The sequence below is a fragment of the Pristiophorus japonicus genome, chromosome 5 (genome assembly GCF_044704955.1).
Source record: "Pristiophorus japonicus isolate sPriJap1 chromosome 5, sPriJap1.hap1, whole genome shotgun sequence".
Taxonomy (NCBI): domain Eukaryota; kingdom Metazoa; phylum Chordata; class Chondrichthyes; family Pristiophoridae; genus Pristiophorus; species Pristiophorus japonicus.
In genome coordinates, this window is record NC_091981.1 from 162,006,092 (window position 1) to 162,020,916 (window position 14,825).

At 46.4% G+C, this 14,825-nt stretch overlaps 1 protein-coding gene across 6 annotated transcripts in view; it reads left to right on the plus strand.

Moving 5' to 3' along the window:
* Positions 1 to 14,825, plus strand: part of LOC139264489 (cytoplasmic dynein 1 intermediate chain 1) — a 532,713-nt gene that overhangs the window by 448,668 nt on the left and 69,220 nt on the right. The gene's annotated exons all lie outside the window — the stretch shown is intronic.

Genomic DNA, 14,825 nt, shown 5'->3' on the forward strand with positions numbered 1-14,825 from the left:
ATAACCGAACCTGGGTTCAGGTGTTTCCTGATTCATGGCGTCAGAAAGACGTTCCAAAATCTGGCAAAACGCAAAATCTGGAACAACCTCGGTCCCGAGGGTTCTGGATTTGGGACGCTGCACCTGTACCTTATTTAAACTGATGGGCTAGTTTAACTTTCCTATTGTACACACTTTATGATCTCTATAACCTCCTCCAGTGCTACAACACGCCAAGATCTCTGCACTCCTCCAATTCTGGCCTCTTACACATTCCTATTTTCATCACTTCACCATTGGCGGCTATGCCTTCAGCTGCCTAGGCCTTAAGCTCTGTAATTCCATATTGCTTCATGTGATTCAGTATCAAATTTTGTCTGATAACGCTCCTGTGAAGGATGTTTTACTACGTTAAAGGCCCTTGTTTTTTTTTTTACTGATTGCAGTAATGGTAACATCCTTGTGTTTAAAGGGATGTTGCCACTACAATGGATTGTTTGATGGTAGGTTTTGTTTCCAGGACAGCCTATTACAATAAAATGCAGTTCTGTTAGTCATAGAATATAGAATGGTTACAGCACTGCTGCAACCATTCAGCCTGTCGAACCCGTGCCGGCTCTCTGCAAGAGCACTTCAGCTAATCCCACTCCCACACCCTTTGGGTAGCCCTGCAATTTTTTTTCCTTAAGTTACTTATCCAATTCCCTTTTGAAAGCCATGATCGAATCTGCCTCCACCACCCTTTCAGGCAGTGCATTCATTATATTACAAATACTATAATTATATACTGTCAAAAGAAGGTGGTTTTTCTAGTACAGATTCAAAAAATGGCAGAGATAATTCTACCACCTGCCCCGCACAAACCGCAATGACAGCAATGTGGTTCTTCTCATGGAACCTCACATTGGTCTCTCCCTCTACTCCTCTGGCAATTTCTCCTTTAAGCCCCTCACCTTGTTCCAACCCTCTCGCTCCTCCTTTAAATTCCTCATTCTCTACCATCCACTCACCAAGTTATCCTCATTCCCATCCTCCCTCAGCTCCTGCAGAGCGACCACTCATCCTTAGTGATTTCAACCTCCATTTCAAGTCACCTTGCCCTCTCTGCTCTGAGTTTTTTGCTCGCTTGTCCTCCCTTAACTTCTCCCTCCATATAATCTCACCATATTCACAGCCACTCCCATGACCTGTGGCCTTTCTATTCCCATCATCTCAATCACCGACAAGGCCATCTCTGATTCTTTGTATCCCACACCACTCTCATCCCCCTTTAACACCTATTTCCTCTGCATCTGCTCCTAGAAAAAAAACTCTCCCTCCAGTCACAACGGCACTTTCAAACTCCCAACTGTCCAGCGTTTATCCACAATATTTCTGCAGTTGTCGATCTACTTGATCACTCCCTCCACCTATGGGTTAATTTGGGATGGTCATCATGGAGTTGTGAGTGTTAGGTTATTCTTGACCATCTCAGTTCATCAAGCAAATCACCGAGTATGTAGACAAAGGGAATTCAGTGGATGTGTATATTTTAACTTTTATAAAAGTGTTTGATAAAGTGCCACTTGAGATTTGTCAAGATGGTGTTGAAGATAAAAGTGGTGGCATAGAGTGAGGAGTGGCTGACGGATAAAAAGCAGAATAAAAGTCAATGGATATTTCTCAAATTGGCAACATTTCGTTAGTGGTGTGTCCCAGAGATCTGTGTTGGGACTTCTCTTATTTTCATACACACATAACTAGATTTACATAGCATAGATCGAATAGCATCAAAAACTTGCTGCTGGTGTCAAATGAAGGGGTGTGGGTAACCTGTGAAATGTAGTTAAATGTATATAAATGTAAAAACAAAAAGTAATTTTTGAGGTGAAAAAGAACAGAGGATAAAAATATACCCTAACTGTTAAAATTCTCAATAGAATGGGGGAACAGAGAAACCTAATGATGCAGATCTACAGGTATATAAAAACGAAAGATTGCAGGTATTAAATGCTGTCAATGGAGCAAGTAAGATTTTAAGCTTTATACATGGGTGCATTGAATAAAATAGCAAGGAGATGTGTTTGCTGACCTACATTGGCTCCTGGTCCATCAACACCTTGATTTTAAAATTCTCATCCTCATGTTGAAATCGCTCCATGCCTCACCCCTTCTTATCTGAACACAGTAGTGTTAGCGCTGTGCGTCCAATCTCGGTAGTGTTAGCACTGCGCATTGTCAGAACTCGGTAGTAATAGCGGTAGAGATGAGGGCTGTATCTGCTAAGGCCCTGGATTTGCCAGAGCTCTCAGCTTCGAGTATGGAGTCAGTCCATTGAGCCTCAGTTTTACCAAAACCCGAGCTGACCATAGACTTAATGCAGCAGATCAGATCCTTCTGCACCTATGCATGCCCCATGAACCGAGAACTCTTTAGTGAGGACCTCCTCTACATGTAGTCTGTTTGCTGACATAGATTAGGAGACCCTTTCTCGGCATGAGGCAGATGGAGCTGGAGCTGCCTCAGCCAGATTTACACCTTGGCTTTAGCTCGACTTTGGATTACCTGCTCGTTAGATACGGACAGCAGCGTTTTGGATGAGCTCAAGTTTGTTGAGGCTGGTAGATGGGTCATCCAGGAGGACATTGTAATAGTCTAGTCTGGAGGTAATAAAGGCATGGATAAGGCTTTCAGCAGCAGTTGGGCTGAGACAGGGACTGAGATGGACAGTGTTGTAGAGGTGGAAATAGGTGGTCTTTGTGATGGAGAGGACGTGGTGTCAGATGCTCAGCTCAGGGTCAGATAGGATGCTGAGGTTGTGAACAGCCTGAGACAATGGCCAGGGAGGGGGATGGAATCAGTAGCGAGGGAATGGAGTTTGTGGCGGGGGCCGAAGTCAATGTCTTTGGTCATCCAATGTTTAATGGAGGAATTCGCATTTTATCCGAGACTGGATGTTGAACAAGCAGTCTGACAACACAGAGGGAGTGGAGGAGTTGAGAGAGATGGTGGTGAGATAGAGCTAGGTGTCATCAGTATACATGCAGAACCTGACATCATGTCTTCAGATTCTGTCACCAAGTGACAGCAAGTAGTTTAGAAAAAGGATTGAGCCAAGAATAGATCCATGGGGGACTTGAGAGGTGATGGTGCAGGGGTGGGAAGAGAAGCCATTGCAGGAAATTCTCTGGCTACAACTGGCTAGGTAATAGTAAAACAAAGCAAGGGCATTCCCACTCAGCTGGGCAACGGAGGAGAGGCGTTGGAGAAGGATGGTGGGGTCAACCATGTTAAACGCTATTGAAATAAAGATGAGGGGGGGACAGTGCACCATGGCCACAGTCACAGAGGATGTCACTTTTGACTTTGATTAGGTCGAATCCTGATTGGTGAGGTTCAAACATGGAGTTGTGGGCAGACAGGTATGGGGCAAATGGACAGCAGCATTACCTTTGACTCCACAGCTGCAGGTAACACACAGTGTCTTTTGGAATTGCAGGCAACACAGACAGTACAGTGCCTCCTCTTCACTCCTACAGCTGCTCTGCAAGTTGTTTTATGTGTGTCCATGAATGCTGTTCTTCCATTGTTCCTTCTCTTCCTCATTCAAAAAAGTATAGAAAACAAAATAATTCTGGATGAGCAAGGCCATTTGGCTTGACTTGAATCAAGTCTTGATACCTCTTTGTGTGAAGAATGATGTCTTGATATCATTCCGACACTTGAATGCATGTTGTCTTCTCCTGTACTAGCGATTCTCCTTGAGGGTTTTCTCAGTACAGCATATCAGTAGCTCCCTTGTGCTTAGCCGCCGACCAGAAATTCCGAGCCGTTGTTGCCAATGCTGTACACAGTCTATTAAGGACATCCTTCCACATTCATGTTGGTGTTGTATCTTAGGGGAAGGATATTGGCAGCACATGTATTGTACGTTCCTAGACGATTGGCAAATAGGAGTAGGATCTACCGTATTTAAGAGGCCACCTTGACTTGCACTGTACTACCTTTGGGCTGGTTTTGCTAAATGTTTTCAGGGTTTTACTTCTCTTTATTCTGTATCAAGGGATCCTTGAGATCTCTTAAATTCTAAACCAATGCAACCTTAATCTTGGTTAGAGATTATTTTTCCCTTATAAATGGGACATAAGAATTCAACTGGGTGAAAACAAGTCAAATTGTTTTCACAATATAAATATTTACAAAGCACACATCCCTCAGTTGCATCTCTAATTTAGTTTGTGCAAAACCTGAAGCTAATCGACTGCTCTCACCCTGCAGTGCTTTGATTATCTTGAAAGTAGCGATCACGGTGGTCTGTTGGTCTGATTGATTGCAAAACCAGACAATCACTTCTAAGGGCTCAACGGAGCTGCCTGCAAAGTAGCCAATGAGCGCTGTCAAGGGGCGGAACCTGTTGGCGGACCATTCGACGAGGTGGATTACAATCACGGAACACCTCTACCTTGTACAATGAGTAGCCTAGTGTGAGCAGGCGGCAGCACTATTCCACGTACACCAGGCAAGGCAAGGCTGATCATTCCCAGCAACACAGTCTGTCCATCTTTAACAATAAGCGTCTCCATGGCCAATACTGAGCAGCGCTGCTGCGCACTGACCAATCAGCGTACTATTATGCTGTTCAACTCCCACCCATTGTCATTGCGTCATTCCCCAGAAAGAAAATTGCAAGATTTCACCGTTGAATCGCGAGTTGTTACATTTTCATTAAAAATCAAGTATCTTGCGATTAATTCGTGAGAGTTGGCATTACTGGATTTAGGCTGAGCTATTTTTTCATTTAATTTTACCTGAACAATTCTGGAGTTATGCAACTTTAAAGGTGTAACAGTAACAAAATTGTGGATTTATATAACGTCTTTAACATAGTAGAATTTCCCAAAGATGCTTCACAGGAGTGTAAATAGACAAAAATTGAACAGACAGCTGAGAATTTTTAACTTGAGGCGTTGGTGTACGGGATCCAATGTAGGTCAGTAAGCACAGATGGACAGGACTTGGTGCCAGCTCGGACGTCGGTACCAGAGTATTGGATGGACTTAAGTTAATGGAAGGTGGATGATGATGGACCGACCAGGAGAGCATTGGAATTGTTAGGGCTAGAGATCATAAAAACATGGATGAGGGTTTCAGGAGCATATGGGCTGAGGCAGGGCGGAGACGGATGATGTTACAGTGGTGGAAGTAGGCAGTTTTGCTGATGGAGAGGATATCGGTTCGGTAGCTCAGCTCTGGGTCAAATATGACGCCAATGTTGTGGACAGTCAAGTTCAACCGAAGACAGTGACCAGGGAGGGGAATGTAAATGGTGGTTCGAGAACAGAGTTTGTGATAGGTGCTGAAGACAATAGCTTTCGGTCTTTCCAATGTTTAATTGGAGGATATTTCAGCTAATTCAGGACTGGATGTCTGACAAGCAGTCTGTCAACAGAGAGATGGAGGAGGAGTTGAGAGCGACGGTAGTGAGGTAATGCTAGGTGTCAGTGTATGTATGGAACCTGGCATCATGTCTTCGGATGATGTTGCTGAGGAGCAGTAGGTAGATAAGAAATAGGAAGTCAAGTATAGATCTTTGAGTTAACAATGCAGGAGCGGAAAGAGAAGCCATTGCAAGAGATTTTCTAAATACGATTGGATAGGTAAGAGTGGAACCAGGTGATGGTAATCCCACTCAGCTGGGCAACAGAAGAGAGACTTTTGAGGATGATGTTGTGGTCAACCAGTCGAGAAGGATGAGGCATGACAATTCACCATGGTCACCGTCACACATGATGTAATTTGTAACCTTGATCAGGGCTGCTTCAGTTCTGTGGCGGGGTTGAAACCTGATTGGACTGGTTCAAACATGGTGTTGCAGGAAAGATGGGCACAGATTTCGGAAGTGACAACATGTTCATGGACTTGGAGAGGAAAGGGAGTTTGGAGAGTGGTCTGTAGTTTGCAATGACAAAGTGGTCATGGTAGTTTTTTTTGAGGTCGGGATGATGGCAGTTTTGAACGGGATGGGGACAGTTCCTGAGGGGAGGGAACCATTTTCAATCTCAGCTAGCATGGGGACCCTGAAGGGAAGTTGGGTGTAGTGTTCTCTTTAAGCTGCGCACGTGCACGGCCGCGCTGCAATCGAGAAGGTGTGGTGCAGCAAACCTAAAGGTACTGCGCACAAAACAAAACTTTAGAGGGAACATTGGTTGGGTGGACAGCAGTTTAATAGGAATAGGCTCGAGAGAACAGAAGGTGGGTCTCATAGATAAGATTAGCCTGGAGAGAGCAAAAGGGGAGATGGGAGTGAAAGTAAAGAAAGCTGGAAGTTTTGGGCTAGGGCAGAGTGCTCGGGCGGTCTGCTAATGAGGTTCGGCTGTTTAAAATCAGCTGAGCCTGCGTGCTGCTGCTGCTCATTTTGCTGTGTTTTTCGCCACCCTGTATGCAAGTCCATGGGAGATCGACTAGTTATCCCTTACAAAAAAATCAAACAATTGTGTGCTGTGAAGTTGTTTCAGACATTGTATAGCATATGTACTGGCAAATGAAAAGAATGTTAAAATGTGCACAACAGATGGAGAGCTTTTGTAGGGAATATTTTTAATTCAAATGCTTACAAGGGGAAGAGTAGGTTGACAGATTTCCATATTTCACAAATTTCTCTGTATAGTGTTCTTTTGTAGGTTGAATCTAAAAGGGACATTATTTTAAAAAGTATTCAAATTTCATTTGTAGACAACATCAAACACAAAGCGGTAAATAATGTTGAAATATATGATTTTGAGTGTGAAGTTGGGATAATGAAAATGGCTTTTCTGGCCACCATGTCTTCCCTACACATCTTTAGCAAGATCATTTTTTTCATGAAGATACTGCTTTTTAAAATAGAATCTGAGAATTTCCTATTATCGGACCTTTTAGCAACATTCTCCTAATTTAACAGCAGATTTCTGATGAATGAAATCTGATCTAGTCACTGGATCATTAAGATCGGGGTGTCGGTGGTGAATGTTCAGTAATGTGTGTTCAGCAAAAGCCTCTGTGTCTTTTGGTTTATTGATCAGTTTCCTAAAGTTGGTCCTTAAGCAACAATTTCACTATTCCTAATGCTACTGAAACCATGTGTCATTGGTACATAGCCGAGTTGAATGCAAATTGTATTTTAAATATACATTGAATATAATGCTACAATTTCTGTAACAATTGGGTAACAGCAAAAAGGGGAATAAAAATGTTGATCTTTCAAATGCTGTCATAACTGTATCCTGATCTCAATTGGTCTGTTGTACTTGGATGGTTTATGGACAACTCGAGCCTTATGTTGCTATTTTGTTTGTATTTTTAATGCAAAATGCAAGTTCTGTTCTTAAGATCTTTTTCAGTGTTCCATGTAAAGGATCTTTTTACAGCTCTTTCATTTATCTTGTAAATGAACTGCTGAACATAAGAACATAAGGATTAGGAACAGGAGTCGGCCATCTAGCCCCTCGAGCCTGCTCCGCCGTTCAATAAGATCATGGCTGATCTGGCCGTGGACTCAGCTCCACTTACCCGCCCGCTCCCCGTAACCCTTAATTCCCTTATTGGGAAAAATCTATCTATCTACCTATATTGGCCCAAAAATTGCTGTCAAAATAACAAGTGCCACAGCAACTTCAGGCGAGGCCAGATGAATGATTACACTTGGAAATTGAGAAGTTGCTGTCAGAAATGCGCCGCTCCACCAATAGCTTTGCAAAAACGGCATCTCGCTGTCTGGCTTCTCATTCAAATGCATTGAGTGGTGTGAAGGTCCTGTACTTGCACAATAGATACGAAGTAAACTCACCACAAAGCTACGTCAAGTCATTGCAAGTCTAAGTACCTTTTTAACACCGTAATAAGTGTTAACTATTAAAATTGTAGAGTCTCATTCCTTCAGGAGATTTTTTGGAGATTTTTTTTAATTAAATAATTTTTACTTTTTCTTTTTTTTCTCTCTCGCTTAATCCAATCTTTCCCTCTCTATTTCTCTTTTTGTACTTGATTTGCCATTGAATTCATCCATTCTAACTTGCACTTTCTTGTTTAGACCTTGCACGGTTCATTTCACAATCCTTCAATCTGATTGGTTAAGGAGATGCACAGTTGCTTTTCCTGTTCACTCAGATCCCAGGTGCTCTGTAGAGGGCGAAGTGCTATTTCCATCTCACACTACCAGTGAACTTGCCACGCAAAGTATAATGGAGATTAAACAGGCATGGAAAAGTCTCCGTTCGTTGACCGGTTACAAGAATTTTTGGGCTAATCTGTACTCCAGTCACGTCATTCATTGTGACAGACACAACATGATATAAAATAGGGGTATTAAAAACATGCCCATGAAATGGTCTATAACTTTTGCATGAAAGCGATGCAAGACCAAACAAGTCTTATAAATGGATGATGGGAAGGTCACGATTAGTATCAGAGTTGGGAGAGTGCCACAGGCGATACAATTTGCACAGGTTTTCCCCAGAATTTAGATTTACGGGGGGTAAATGCTTGGCAAAATTATGTTATAGGATATGTCACAAAGAGCATTAGTAATAGAAAGACTAAATTTAACAGCAATACTTACAGAATAATAAAGTTCTTCAGGCAGTAGATAGAAGAATCTAGAAATTGACAAAAAAAATCATTATAATTGTCAACCTTCTACCACTGCTGCAGATGACAACCTGATAGGCCTTACTGTTGGTAGAATATATTTTTCTATTTTACACGAACAACATTATATTTGACAGTCATCATAATTTTTAAATATTTATAAACTAAAAAAGTGTTAACTGATCTGCTATTCTGTTAAATCAGCGTTTTATGTTAAGACTGTACATGGTGCTAAAATCCTTTTCTGTTCTGTAATTTACTAAAGTTGCAGAATTTTGAATATAATGGTTTAAATTTGTATTCAGCACAAAATCTTCTTCAAAGGAGATTTTTCAGTTAGAAGCTGATGATATTTTGGAGGATTTTCCCTCCATAGTTTGAGATACATCACAAAATAGTAGTTGTAAAGTTTCCAGTTAACTAAGACATGTGGGGCTTCTCCAGTGGTTCAGTCAGTCTCGCAAGTGCGTCGACTTCTTAAGCGGTCCCTCGTATCGAGGATGACTTGCTTCCACACCAAAATGTTCACAGGTGTTACAATCAGGGACCTGATATTCCAAGGTCCTGAACTACATATTGAAGTGTGTTTTTTTTAAAACGTGTGGTGGCCGTTGCACACCAGCCACCACACGGGCTTGACAGAGGTAGGTCTTGGTCCTGTGGTAAGGGTTAACCAAGAAGACTGGAGCCAGCTCTGCTGCACGGACCTAGTGTGCACACCTATCGCAGTGTGGGCTGGCCCGTGTTGCCCCTGGGCCCTCGCCTCGCCTGGGCCCCGAACTCGCGTCTCTCCTAGGCCCCGTTCACGTTGCTCTGCAATCCCTCGCCGCTCCATCATCTCGACCACGTCACTCCTGCTGTACCTGCCCGCGCTCCAATCACTGACCTGGATTATGGTGACTGTTGTAATGTAGAAAACGCAGAAGCCAATTTGTGCACCGCAAACTCCCACAGACAACAATGTGATAATGACCAGATATCTGTTTTAGTGATTGTTGGTTGAGGGATAAATATTGGCCAGGACAAAAAGTTTGAAAGCATTTAATGATGCATTACAAGTACAACAATCCGATACACTGTACTGTAACGAACCCAAGAAGAACATAATAAATAGGAGCAGTTGTCGGCCATACGGCCAAGAGACAAATGGAAAGTGCAATGGTGGGTAAGAGAAGGGCCGCAAGTCTAGTAGGTGAACGAGGGATTTTCCCCATCTGGTTACTAATGCATGGCGCACACACAAGCCCGGGAGTTGCCCTCCGTGTCTGCTTAGTGGCGAAATGTGGATAACGATTAACATCCTCAGCAGCACCTGTTATCCAGAGCCGTCACCGACTGAAGTAGTGCCGATGTTATGGGGAATGCACGAGGACCTCCTCCTCCCATACTGTCTGGCTCCCCTCCTCCTCCCTCCCCACCGTAAGGTCTGGCTCCCCTCCTCCTCTCTCCCCACCGCAAGGTCTGGCTCCCCTCCTCCTCCCTCCCCACCGCAAGGTCTGGCTCCCCTCCTCCTCCCTCCCCACCGCAAGGTCTGGCTCCCCTCCTCCTCCCTCCCCACCGCAAGATCTGGCTCCCCTCCTCCTCCCTCCCCACCGCAAGGTCTAGCTCCCCTCCTCCTCCCACACTGGCTGGCTCCCCTCCTCCTCCCTCCCCACCGCAAGGTCTGGCTCCCCCCCTCCTCCCTCCCCACTGCAAGGCCTAGCTCCCCTCCTCCTCCCACACTGGCTGGCTCCCCTCCTCTCCCTCCCCACCGCAAGGCCTAGCTCCCCTCCTCCTCCCACACTGGCTGGCTCCCCTCCTCCTCCCTCCCCACCGCAAGGTCTGGCTCCCCTCCTCCTCCCTCCCCACCGCAAGGCCTGGCTCCCCTCCTCCTCCCTCCCCACAGCAAGGCCTAGCTCCCCTCCTCCTCCCACACTGGCTGGCTCCCCTCCTCTCCCTCCCCACCGCAAGGCCTAGCTCCCCTCCTCCTCCCACACTGGCTGGCTCCCCTCCTCCTCCCTCCCCACAGCAAGGCCTAGCTCCCCTCCTCCTCCCACACTGGCTGGCTCCCCTCCTCCTCCCTCCCCACCGCAAGGTCTGGCTCCCCTCCTCCTCCCTCCCCACCGCAAGGTCTGGCTCCCCTCCTCCTCCCTCCTCACCGCAAGGTCTGGCTCCCCTCCTCCTCCCTCCCCACCGCAAGGTCTGGCTCCCCTCCTCCTCCCTGCCCACCGCAAGGTCTAGCTCCCCTCCTCCTCCCACACTGGCTGGCTCCTCTCCTCCTCCCACCCCACCGCAAGGTCTGGCTCCCCTCCTCCTCCCTCCCCACCGCAAGGCCTAGCTCCCCTCCTCCTCCCACACTGGCTGGCTCCCCTCCTCCTCCCTCCCCACCGCAAGGCCTGGATCCCCTCCTCCTCCCTTCCCACCGCAAGGCCTGGCTCCCCCCCTCCTCCCTCCCCACCGCAACGTCTGGCTCCCCTCCTCCTTCCACACTGCCCTGTCACACACAGACTAGACTGCAGCCCATTGTGGTGGGTGGAAGTCGGATAGAAGGGAGCAGGAGGAAAGGCAAATCTAACCGGGAGGTATGGAGTGAATCCTGCTCACCTTCGGCTGGGAACTCCTCGAATTCATTATCCTCCTCTAGCAACCCCAGGACAACCGGTGGCGGCTTCTCTGCCATGACTCGGAGCTCTGCTCGTGAGTAGGTAAGTCATAAGACTGGGTCAGTCCCCAATCTGTGCTAATTAACTGATCTATTCTGGGGCAGCATTAGAGGCCATGAAGTTGTCCTCAGTATTATGTATGTAGACACCTTGTTAATGACTCCACAAGGCAGGGGTATGGTACTCAAACTGTGTAGACTGTAGTCCTTTATTTACAGCTCCTCGAGTCAGGATACCTAGAGGTGAGCTCCCTTTTATACTGGGTGCAGTGTGCAGGTAACCCTTAGGTCTCCAGCAGCAGCACCCTCTAGTGTACAGGTAAGGCGTGTACATTGTAAAGGTACATTCAGTGTTACAGACATCATATAACAATACAAGCATGCAGTCATAACAACACTCCCCCCTAAACATTTTTCAAGTCCTTATTGTCATGACCTGGGGAGGTGGGCTATGAGAGGTTGTGCTGAGAGTTGTGTGGGTGCCAGGGTGATCCCTGTACTTGAGGCTGGCCTCATACATTCCCCCCATGCCCCCCCCCCCCCCCACACAGACCATAAGGAAGTGGCCCTAGAAATAGTGGATGTATTGGTGATCATTTTCCAACAGTCTATCGACTCTGGATCAGTCCCTATGGACTGGAGGGTAGCTAATGTAACACCACTTTTTAAAAAAGGAGGGAGAGTGAAAACGGGTAATTATAGACCGGTTAGCTTGACATCAGTAGTGGGGAAAATGTTGGAATCAATCATTAAGGATGAAATAGCAGCACATTTGGAAAGCAGTGTCAGGATCGGACCAAGTCAGTATGGATTTATGAAAGGGAAATCATGCTTGACGAATCTTCTGGAATTTTTTGAGGATGTAACTAGCAGAGTGGACAAGGGAGAACCAGTGGATGTGGTGTATTTGGACTTTCAAAAGGCTTTTGACAAAGTCCCGCACAAGAGATTGGTGTGCAAAATCAAAGCGCATGGTATTGGAGGTAATGTACTGACGTGGATAGAGAACTGGTTGGCAGACAGGAAGCAGAGATTCGGGATAAACGGGTCCTTTTCAGAATGACGGGCAGTAACTAGTGGAGTGCCGCAGGGCTCAGTGCTGGGACCCCAGCTCTTTACAATATAAATTAACGATTTAGATGAAGGAATTGAGTGTAATATCTCCAAGTTTGCAGCTGACACTAAGCTGGGTGGCAGTTTGAGCTGTGAGGAGGACGCTAAGAGGCTGCAGGGTGACTTGGACAGGTTAGGTGAGTGGGCAGATGCAGTATAATGTGGATAAATGTGAGGTTATCCATTTTGGGGGCAAAAACACGAAGGCAGAATATTATCTGGAAGGCGGCAGATTAGGAAAAGGGGAGGTGCAACGAGACCTGGGTGTCAGGTTCATCAGTCACTGAAAGTGGGCATGCAGGTACAGCAGGGGGTGAAGAAGGCAAATGGTATGTTGGCCTTCATAGCTAGGGGATTTGAGTATAAGAGCAGGGAGGTCTTACTGCAGTTGTACAGGGCCTTGGTGAGGCCCCACCTGGAATATTGTGTACAGTTTTGGTCTCCTAATCTGACGAAGGACGTTCTTGCTATTGAGGGAGTGCAGCAAAGGTTCACCAGACTGATTCCAGGGATGGCTGGACTGTCATATGAGGAGAGACTGGATCAATTGGGCCTTTATTCACTGGAGTTTAGAAGGATGAGAGGGGATCTCATAGAAAAGTGTAAGATTCTGATGGGACTGGACAGGTTAGATGTTCCCGATGTTGGGGAAGTCCAGAACCAGGGGACATAGTCTTAGGATAAGAGGTAGGCCATTTAAGACTGAGATGAGGAAAAACTTCTTCACTCAGAGAGTTGTTAACCAGTGGAATTCCCTGTCGCAGAAAGTTGTTGATGCCAGATCATTGGATATATTCAAGAGGGAGTTAGATATGGCCCTTGTGGCTAAGGGGATCAAGGGATATGGAGAGAAAGCAGGAAAATGGTACTGAGGGAATGATCAGCCATGATCTTATTGAATGGCGGTGCAGGCTCGAAGGGCCGAATGGCCTACTCCTGCACCTATTTTCTATGTTTCTATGTGGGTGTCACTGTTGTGGGATCCCTCAGTGGGGTAGCCAGTGCAGCAATGGGTAGGGTGCATACTCTGTGATGTGGGTAAGTGTGTGGTGGTGGGGGGCAGGGCCACAAGACTGTGTGGGCTCCTTGTCCTCCATTTGGGATGAGAGTCTGGTCATCCCATGGTTAGCCAGGAAAGCTGGAGGGTATTGGGCTCTCGCTCCTGGTGTTGGCCCTGGTGGCCAGGGGGTGTAGGGCCGATCTGGAGCAGGTTGCCAGTGGTGGTGGCTGTGCTACCCATTGACCACTGTCCCTGTAGTGGGCCTGTTTCCACTGGGTGTGTGTGAGCCCTTCCTGGGGCACCACATTTGTTCCAACGGTCCAGGCTACATGGTCTGGTAGCCTGCTGGACCTGGGGGTCTCCTACGGGGGGATTCCTCTAGCATTTACATTGTCCCTGTAGAACCCAGTGTCCTTTAATAGTGTCCTACCTGTATACATGACACATTGGCTCCAATCATACATAGTCGAGTCTACATTATTTACTACCTTTACATTGTTAATTACAGCATTTGCATCACTTTTTTGTATCATGGTCTCACCATACATAGTTACATTAGTCATTTTGAACTTTCTATCATCATCAGACATTACAAGCTTGTTCTTAACCTTACTTACACAAGCATTCATTTCATTTTTCTCATCAGCTACTCCGGCTTCACAATTCCTCGTTACATTATCATACCTGCAACTGTTAACTGCATTTTTAACTTTAAACCCTTGTCATCTTTCAGTTGAAACTGTCCCTTTAAATTTTTATGGTTACCGGTCTCCTTTAAGGGAGCATTCCAATCCGATTCGCCGCTCGGTGTCACGTGTTGCTCCTCCAACGCTGCCCCTTGTGGTCTGGTCGCGGCCATTTTGAGTTTAGGTTCTTCTCCTCGTGGTGCGACCGCCATCTTATGGCTCTCCTCCAGTAGGCTGCGGTGATCTTTTCTTCCTCGGACTCGGCCATGGACGTCGGGAATCCACTTTTCTCGACGATATTTATCTCTTGGAGTCCTGCCCCAGCCCGGAAGGTGAAGTTTGGACTTTCAGTTCTGGAGATCTCGCCACGGTGTTGTGGAGTCGTCGCCGCGCAGTCGAGCTGGACGGTGGGATCTCTAGATCTAGCAATGGATCTGTGTTCGGGGCTGCGTGGGATTCGATTGCTGGAGCCCGGAGGCCATTGCCACATTGACCGACTTGGAGCTGCCTCATCCAATTTCTTCCTAGCAGTGTGGGACCATCGCCGGCAACGATCCACAGGAGGAGTTTGTTCATCACGCTGCCCTGGGAGACCTGGACGTCCACGCTACCAATGACTGGGAATTTACCTTTGGTGTAGGTGAGCTGCTTTGCTTGGACAGGAGACAGTTTTGGTAGATTGGCAGGATTTATCCAAATTTTTTCAAAGGTCGTTTGACTCATCAAAGACTGGCTCGCCCCTGTGTAGAATGCCATTGAAACGGGGACTCTGTCGATGTCTACTTCCATCTTCCACGGAAAA